Source organism: Capsicum annuum, chromosome 7 (assembly GCF_002878395.1).
Source record: "Capsicum annuum cultivar UCD-10X-F1 chromosome 7, UCD10Xv1.1, whole genome shotgun sequence".
Taxonomy (NCBI): Eukaryota; Viridiplantae; Streptophyta; class Magnoliopsida; order Solanales; family Solanaceae; genus Capsicum; species Capsicum annuum.
Window position 1 is genome coordinate 117,588,621 of NC_061117.1, and position 10,468 is coordinate 117,599,088.

A 10,468-nucleotide genomic window follows, 5' to 3' on the forward strand; every position below is an offset into this window, starting at 1 on the left:
TAAAAGCCGTAAAATCATACCAAACATTCCAACATCCTTAATTCAATATTATGGATCTGCTGGCGAAGTCAGATTTTCCATTCGAGGTCATTTCGACCAAATTTGGGTCCTACTCCTAAATTTCAAAATTTTTAACTTTTCGATCAATAGGTCGAAATAAGCTGGGGTGCACCAGGACCCAAACCAAAGGTCTACCTAGCCTAAAATCAATATTCTGGAGCTGCGACATAGTCCATTAGGCCATCCGCCCCACGGATCAAAAGATATCCATATAAATTCAAAATAAGGCTCTCGAAGCCATCAAAACCACAATATCACATGAATGATACCAAAATGCATCAAAAATCATGCCAGTCACTCTCACACTCCAGAAATATCATAATGTAACTACCAGGAGGGATAAAAAAGTTAAATCATACAAAATCACAAATTTAATATATTTTATCTAATTTTTAGGTCTTTAAATCATCCACCACTAAAAATCTAGTTCGTCCTCGAACTAAGGCAAAGAAATACCTAAATCAATGAAAAAGTGAGGATAAGAACTATGTATATCATACTCGACCTCCCAAGTAGCTTCATCTATAGGTTGATGTTGCCACTGGACCTTAACCACTGGGATTACTCTAGAGCGCAACCGCCTAACATCCCTAGCCAAAATGAAAATCAGCTCCTCAATAAAGGACAACCACTCATCTAACTTAACCGAATCCCAATGAATGACATGAAACTCATCACGAATATAGCAACGAAGTATAGAAATAGGAAAAAATAGATGAACAACTGATAGATCAGGGGGCAAAGCCAACTCATAAGCCACATCACTAACAGTTCGAAGAATCTCAAATGGACTAATACACCTAGGGCTAAGCTTGACCTTCTTCCCAAACCTCATCACATCCTTTATGGGTGAAACTCGAAGAAAACACGATCACCAACACCAAATCTCAAGGCACGAAGTTTACGATTAGCATAGCACTTCCGCCTACTTTGAGCCACTCTAAATCTATCCTGAATGACCTAGACACTATCCAAACACTCGCGAAGCAAGTTCGTACCTTGAGGTCTCACCTCTGAAACATCAAACTAGTCCACTGGGGAGCGACAGCGCCTACTATACTATACCTTAAAATGAGCCATATCAGTACTGGAATGGTAGCTATTATTATATGCAAACTCTGCTAAAGCCAAATGCTGCTCCCACTAGCCACCAAAATCCATCACACATGCGTGAAGCATATCCTCTAAAACCTGGATAGTCCGCTCTGACTGGCCATCAGTCTGGGGTGAAACATTGTGCTATCATCAACTGGAGTACCCAACTCCTCTTGAAAAGTCTTCCAAAAGTGATATGTGAACACAGAACCTCAATCTGAAATAATAGACACCGGTACACCATGTAGATGAATAATCTCACAAATATAGATACGAGCCAACCTGTTAGAACTGCACAAGACCTGAACTAGAATAAAATGAACTGACTTAGTCAATCAATCCACGATGACCCAAACACTGTCAAAACCATGAGATGTATGAGACAAACCAGTCACAAAGTCTATGGTAATGCGTTTCCACTTCCACTCAGGAACGGGTAACCTCTAAAACAAACCACCAGGTCTCATATGCTTGGCCTTCACTTGCGACAACATAGGTAACAAGCCATAAAATCTGCTATATCTTGCTTCATACCACCCCACCAGTAGTGTTTCCTTAAATCACGATACATCTTAGTTACACCTGGATGGATGGAATATCTAGAACAATAGGCCTCCTCCAAGATCAACCTAATCCATTTACACACTCTTGGCACATAAACTCGGCCTCTAATCCGCAAAATTCCATCTGAATCAAGTGAGGCTTTCTTAGACTCCCCAATCAATACCTTATCTCAAATCAACCTCAATCCAATATCATCAAACTGATGAGCTTGAATCTGCTCCATCAAAGAAGATTTAGCATCCACAAATGCCAAAATATGCCCCCGGTGTCAAAATATCAAGTCTAACCATTTAGTTAGCTAAACACTAAACCTCTAAGGTCAAAGGCATCTCCTGGGTCAAAAGATCCGCCAAGCTACCCATGCTAGTCGACTTTTTGCTCAAGGCATCCACCACCACATTAGCCTTGCCCAGCTGGTAGAGAATAGTCAAGTTATAATCCTTAAGCAACTCAAGCCAACGACGCTTCCTCATATTAAGATCTCACTGGGTAAAGAAGTACTGAAAGCTATGCTGATCTGAGAAGATCTCATAACGGACTCCATACAAGTAGTGCCTCCATAACTTCAAGGCAAACACAACTGTGCACAACTCCAAATCATGGGTAGAATAATCCCTCTCATGAGGCTTAAACTGATGAGAAGCATATATAATTACCTTTCCCTCCTGTATCAGCACAACACCTTACCCAACACCTAAAGCATAAAAAAAGATGGTAAAGCCATGCCCTCCTTGGGCAAAGCCAATATAGGAGCTGAAGTCAACAAATTCTTAAGCTTTTAAAAGCTCGCCTCACAAGCATCGGACCACTAAAAAAATCTTATTATGGGTCAACTTGGCCAATGGGACTGCAATAGATAAAAAACCCTCAACAAAACGCCGATAATACCCAGCCAAGCCATAAAACTTCAAATCTTAGTAGGTGAAACAGGTCTAGCCCAATCACGAACTGCTGCAACCTTGGCTGGATCAACCATAATACCTTTCATAGTCACCATATGAACCAAGAAAGAAACAAACTCAAACCAAAACTCGCACTTAGAGAACTTCCCATACAACTTTTCATCTCCCAATCTCTAAAGCACAAACCGCAAATACACCTCATGCTCAACCTCACTCTTGGAATACACCAAGATATTATCTATAATACGATAAAAAATGAGTCAAGATATGATCGAAACACCGGGTTCATCAACTACATGAATGTAGCAGGGGGATTGGTCAACCCAAAAAACATGACTAAGAACTCATAATGACCATATCGAGTCTAAAAACCTGTCTTCAAAATATCCAAAGCTCTAATCCTCAACTGGTGATCACCAAACCTTAAATTAATCTTTGAAAACACTACAACACCCTGAAGTTGATCAAATAAATCATCAATGTAAGAAAAAGATACTTATTCTTAATCGTCACCTTATTTAACTGTCGATAATAAATACACATCCATATATACCCATTCTTTTTCTTTATAAACAAGACAGGCGCACACCAAGGTGAAACACTAGGTTGGATAAATCCCTTATCCAATAACTCCTGCAATTGATCCTTCAGTTCCTTCAACTCTGCTGGTGCCATCCTATAAGGAAGAATAGAAATGGACTTGGTGCCTGGCTTAACATCAATACTGAAATCAATATCTCGATCCGAAGGCATACCAGGCAAGTCCGTAGGGAATACATCCATAAACTCATGGACAACACGGACAGAATCTAAAGAAGGAGGCAAAATAGCACTAATGTCATGAATATGGGCCAAGTAAGATAAATATTCCCTCTCAACAAATTTATGAGCCTAAACATAAGATATAATCCTCTTAGAACCTGAATGAAGTGCACCCTTCTAAGCTATCCTTGGCACACCCGGCAAAGCTAAAGTCATAGTCTTAGCAAGGTAATCTAAGATAGCATAATAAGGATCCAACCAATCCATGCCTAAAATTAAATCAAAATCAACCATATCTATCACAAGCAAGTCTACCAAAGTCTTACGCCCGACAAAAGTCACAACACAAGATTGATGCGCCCGATCCACCATTAAAGAATTACCTATTGAGGTAGATACACGAATAGGCATACAAGAGGCTCACTAACAAAATCGAAACCCAAAGCAAAATATATAGACACATAGGATAAAGTCGATCAGGGATCAAATAATACATATGAAGGTCTGAAACAAACGGGGACGATACCTATAATTACAGCATCAGAAACCTGTACCTCAGGTCTAGTTGGTATAAAATAACATTGACCACGACCTCAACTACTTGGGTGGCCCCACGACTACCATCACAGGCTCTATCACTTCTACCTATTACTCCTTCGGCAGTACCCCTACCCTCTCACAGCTGAAATAGAAGTGGCCTAAATCACCCGGCAGGGACAGTTCCTGGCCACGTGGCCAATCTCATCACACACATAGCAATTTCTACGACCAGTCTAAATAGAAGAAGGTACAACTGAGCCCAAACTGCCACCCTAAACTGCTGAACTAGAAGATCCACCACCTGAACTCTATAAAGCTACCACTGGCCTACCATGGTATCCACGAGAACCTCTAAAATCTCTGCCCCGATAGGTCTAACTCATGAGCTCACTAAAATATTATGCCTTTCTGATGCCTCCCTGAGATGCACTAAGAATACCCTATGTTATCTTAGCATGATCAGTATACTGGAAAGAAACCCCAAACACAACCACCTGCGATATAGCCAACTAAAGAGAAACATCCAAACCCTTCATAAACTTTCAAACCTTCTCAGAATCTATGGAAATACTATCATAGGAATATTTGGACAGGGCAAGAAAGCATGCCTCACACTCTGCAACTGTCATAGAGCCTTGCTCCAAATGATCAAACATATTCCGCATACAATCTCTCTAACCAAAAGGCACAAATCAATCTAGAAAAGCCTCAATAAACTGATTCCAAGTCATCTTAGGAGAATCATGGGGTCCATAACTGATAAGCAAACTTTACCAATCTCTGTCTTCATCTCTCAACTGATACGATATAGTATAAGCCACACTATTCACGTAGAAAGAGTAAAACGTAACTCAGAATGCAAGGTATGAAAGAACTTCGCACGATAAAGAATAAAATAAGTGAAGTTTCCTAAAGAAATCCTATAGCCTCTTGAAGATAGATACGAACGTCTACATACCGATCTATGAGACTCTATTGGACATCTCATTCTTACACCGTTGAGACCAATAAAATCTGGCTGCTCTGATACCAATTTGTTAGACCCAAAAATGAGGGTCATGATGGCACTTTTTGCGGCGCACCTTGATAAGTAAGCCTATCACCCAAACTAATATGAAAATAGGAAAAGATAGAAATATCATAAGATAAGGTTTCAAGAATGAAGTTGAACCATATAAGTAATCATAATAATGCGGAAAGAACTTATCCAAAATATCAATCATGCCCAAAACCAGGTGTCAATAGTGTAAGAACTACTAATACAATTCAAGAGTCAAATACATCAAAAAAATAACTACAAAGGAATAATAACTGTCTTCGAATACTAATAAATACATAACTACTATAGAAAGATAGAGCTGAACTTCGGACGCATGAATATCCAACCACTACCTTAGAAGCTCCAACAATCACTTAGGTCAAGCAAGTTGAGGAGCACTCAAGCTAGGACCTGCACCAAAAGGGCGAAGTAGGCCTGAGTATATTCCACTTGTACTCAGTAAGTATCATAGGCCGACCAAGAAAAGTAGTAAATAAAGCATACAAAATACAAACCAAGAGCACGTCACTTGCAATCAGAAATATCCCACAACGGTAGCCCACACCGCTTGCACTAAAAATTCTAATATATCTTACATATATTGCAACATCACACCAAGATAGAACAAAAGTACTTATACATATAAGAAGAATAAGGGGGAACATGCATATACAAGATCACCAAATACAAGTAAAAAAAGATACGATAAATACATAGATAAAAAGTCAATATGCCAATACAACACAACATAACACAATAAAGTAAGTGCAATGTGTATGATGATGCACAAGGCCATCGGACAACCTCCGGGATCATCGCACAATCCCCGCATACACCTATGGAGCTAAACTTCCCGACATAGAACCCATTGGGGGGTTCGTCAACCCATATACCATCCACATATCTTATATGTCCTTTTTGCACATCCCTCGAAAAGGGTTTTATAAGGTGCTACAATATCTCCTCCCCGGCACATCCCTCGGGGTGCCCGAGATTCGTTCGAATTCCAATATACACAAACAAACTATGTAACCATACTAAATTTGATGTTTCGGATGTGATGATGATATCAGATTTTTTAAAAAAATATCGTTTTCACAAAATTGTCCCCCAAAACCCAAAATCATAATTTTCCAAACTGAGGGTCGAAATGAGATTTAAAAATCATAAAATCATACCAAACATGCTAAAATCCTAAATTTGATATTCTGGATCTGCTAGCGAAGTTGAAATTTTCATACATGATTGTTTCAATTAAATGTGGGTCCTATACTCAAATTTCCAATTTTTTAACTTTTTGGTCAATAGGTCGAAATGAGCTCGGGTGCAGTGAGACCCAAACTAAAGGTCTACCTAGCGTATAATCTATATTCCAGATCAGCTGGCCTATTTCATTCAACCGTCCATCACACGGATCAAAAGATATTTACATAAGTCCAAAATAAGGCTCTCGAAGCCATCAAAAACCACAATATCACATAAATGATACCAAAATACATTGAAAATTATGTTCATCACTCCCACACCCCAAAAATATCATAATGCAACTACGGGAATGGATAAAATATTCAAATTGCACAAAATCATAAATTTCACATATTTTATCTAATTTTTAGGTCGTTATAGTGAGTTACAAAATGAAAATAAGGCCCCATTTGGTCATAAAAATTATAATCTTTTGGAGTTGGAGTAGTGTTTGGTCATGAATATAAATATGAATTGAAGTTGTTTTTGAAATTTTGTGAGAGTAGCAGGAGTGAAAAAAGGTAAATATATTCGAAATTCTTATTGTCAAACAGTACTATTTTCACTAAAGTGAAATAATTTTTTGAGAAAGGTTAAAAAATTCTCATTGCCAAACAGCTAGAAAAGCATATAAAAGAAATTTACTAATTATTTTAAGATTGAGATAACATTACTTTTATATCTATTTATAATCTGTAATCTATAATATGTTTAAAGTGTGAATAGCCTTAAAATGTTGTTTGAACTTTTTTCCCTTCATTAAAAGTTTTTGCTTTAGTCAAAATCATTTTTCACTCTTTTTCCTGATGTTTAAGAGTTAAAAATTAATTAAATATATTTATGGTATCTTTCTAATTAGAAGTCATCAGAATTAATGACAACTAATACTTTTTTCTTTGGTTTAAGAATTATAAATCAACTAAATTTGATTTTAAGAAGATTTGAAAAATCTAAAAATAAATATAAAAATATTAGAATAATTTTTTTTTAAGAAGTATCAATGATTTTGTAATGATTTGACTTTAAAATAAGAAGAGATTTTAAATATAAAAAAATAAAATAAAACAATCATACCACGGATATGATTCAAATTGATGTGTCTCACTTAGCCTCTGACAACAAGGAAAAGAGCTATTATTGTAACGATCTAAAAATTTGATGAAATATGTGAAGTTTGTAATTATATGATTTGACTATTTTACCTCTTATATTAGTTACATTATGGTATTTCTAGGGTGTGGGAGTGATTGACATTATTTTCGATGTATTTTGGTACCATTAATGCGATATTATGGTTCTTGATGGCTTCGGCAGCCTTATTTTGGACTTATGGGAATAAATTTTAATCTGTGAGATGGATGTTGTGCCAGTAGCTGTGTAATATTAATTTTAGGCTATGTAGACCTTTGGTTCGGGTCTCAGTTCACCCGAGCTCATTTCGAACTATTATCGAAAAGTTGAAAAATTAAAAATATGGGTGTGCGACCCACAATTGATCAAAACAACCTCGTATGGAAAATTCAACTTGCCAATAGATTTGAAATCTTTATTTTAGGATTTTTAGCATGTTTGGTATGATTTTACAGCTTTTAAATCTCATTTCGAACCTCGATTTGGAAAATTGTGATTTCAAGTTTCGGGGGTCAACTTTGTAAAAATGATATTTTTACAAAAAATTCACTTCGCCAATGCGTATGGAACGTCGAATTTAGTATGGTTGCATAGTTTTTTTGCATATATCGGACTCCTAACGAATTTCGGGCACCCCGTCGAAGTTCAAATTGGACTTTTAAAAACAAATTCTGCTATATATAACAGATTTCCCCCTATTTTTGGTCCATATTGCTCATTTTTCATCTTGACTCTTGAGAGTCTAACCCTAAAATAGCGTGGGAGCTTAAAAGTGAAACTTGTGAGAGCTTGGAAAGCTAGATTAACATTTATTTCATGGTTTTATTATGGATTTAAGGTAAGAATTCACTCTTTTCTTAGTAATTTCTTGATTAATTTCTTAAAAATCAAAAAAATCTTAGGGCTTGATTTTAAACCTCATTTTTACCCCTTTTCACTTGAGTAATACTTTTTTCTTATAATTACTAGTTTTTCATCAATTTAAATTTCAAAACAACTTCGATTCTTGATTTTAACCCGAATTTGTAAGATTTTACCCGGTAAAGCTCAAAAATGGATTTTCTTCGATTTGAACCTCATTTTTTTTTACCCGATTTAACTTACGTTTTCATCTTGGTTCCTAAAAATATGGAAAACATATTTTTGAAGTAAAGTTATAATTTTGCCTTCTTTTTAGGAAACTCATTTTCGGGGTTCGTTTTGACCTTGGACTAAAAGTACTCAATATGGGTGTCATTGGTTTTGCTTTGACGTGTAGATTTCATATTTGATGTTTTTAGTAGAGTTCAAGATTGTTCTTGAAGAGTAAGGTTGTGGGTTCAAAGTGTAACGGATCAGTTTCGGCTTTTGAAGTAGGTTATGACTTAACTCTTTCAGACTAGCTGAGTAGTAAATACAACAACAACAATAACAACAACAACAACCGACCCAGTGTATTCCCCCAAAGTGGGGTCTGGGGGGTAAGATGTATGCAGTCCATACCTTTACCTCCGAAGACTTATAGAGGCTATTTTTGATAGAATATTAGACATGGAGGTGGATGACATAACCAAATTAGAAATAATAGACACAGAAATAACAGATATAAGGCGTAAGGAATAATAAAACATAAATCATAGAAGTACACAATACGAGATATAAGGCAACACGCAATAAGAAAATAGTAACTGAGAAATTATGAATGGGACTGCCGCATAGAAGTAACAAACACTCACAAACCATAGGCACATATGCGCACAGTCCTAATAGTACTAGCCCGCTTGCCTTCTACCCTTATCCGTGACCTCCACACCTTTCTATCTAGGGTCATGTTCTTAGTAAGCTGCAACTGCTCCATGTCATGTCTGATTACCTCCCTCCAATATTTCTTTGGCATACATCTACTCCTCATGAAGCCATCTAATGCTATCCTCTCACACCTATGAACTGGGGCACCCGTATCCCTCCTTATCACATGCCCAAACTATCTCAGCCTTCCTTCCCATATCTTGTTCTCCATCGAAGCCACTCTCATATTTTCTTGAATAATCTCATTCCTAACCCTGTCCCCTCTAGTAAGCCCACACATCCAATGGAACATCCTTATTTCCACCATCATCAACTTTTGGATGTGGGAGTGCTTTACTGGCCAATACTCCACTCCATAAAACATGGTCGGACAGAATGTCACTCTATAGAATTTGTCTTTAAGCTTAAGGGGCACCTTCTTATCACACAACACTCCCGAGATGAGCCTCTACTTCATCCAACCTTCTCCAATACAATTAGTTACATCCTCATCAATCTCATTATTCCCCTAGATCACAGATATAAGATACTTAAAACTATCCCTCTTACAAATATCCTGGGAGTCCAACCTTACTACCATATCATCCTCCTGCCTCAATTTGCTAAACTTGCATTCCAAATACTCCATCTTAGATCTACTCAACTTGAACCCCTTAGATTTAAGGGTTTACCTCCAAACCTCCAATTTGTCATTTATGCCCCTCCGCATCTCATCAATCAGTACTACATCATCCGCAAATAGCATACACCAAGGTACCTCACCTTGAATACTCCGCGTCAACACGTCCATGACTAATGCAAATAGAAACAAACTAAGAGTAGATCCCTGATGCAACCCTGTCTCAACCAAAAAATGCTCTGAGTCTCCCCCCGCCATACTTACCCTGGTCTTCTGTAATACCCCAAAGATTTCTAGTAAATTTTGACCCAAGAATGCCTAGTATTATCTTTTAAAGTGAATGATAATTATTCCATGAGGAATTTTCAAGATTTTTACTTTTTTTCATGTGAAAAATTCAATAAGCTTTCCATCGATATGTGATTCGCTTAAATCCGATAACTGGGTAAGAAGTTATGACTATTTCAAGTTTCTATCGTAAAACAACGCCATATTAGTCAGTGGCATACCGCGCCACAAGAGGAAATGACATTTTACAATTTCAGTAGGTGTCCTCGATTATGAAGCATCGCGCTAGCACTCAAATTCAGAATTTGTCCTTTTTTCACTGTCTCAGGGCGATTTCCCCCACATCGTGCCAAAGTTCCAGGTCACGAAGGAAGGGGAAACGCAATGTCTCTGTATTGTACCATCCTTCAATTTCACAACTGTCAATTTCCAATG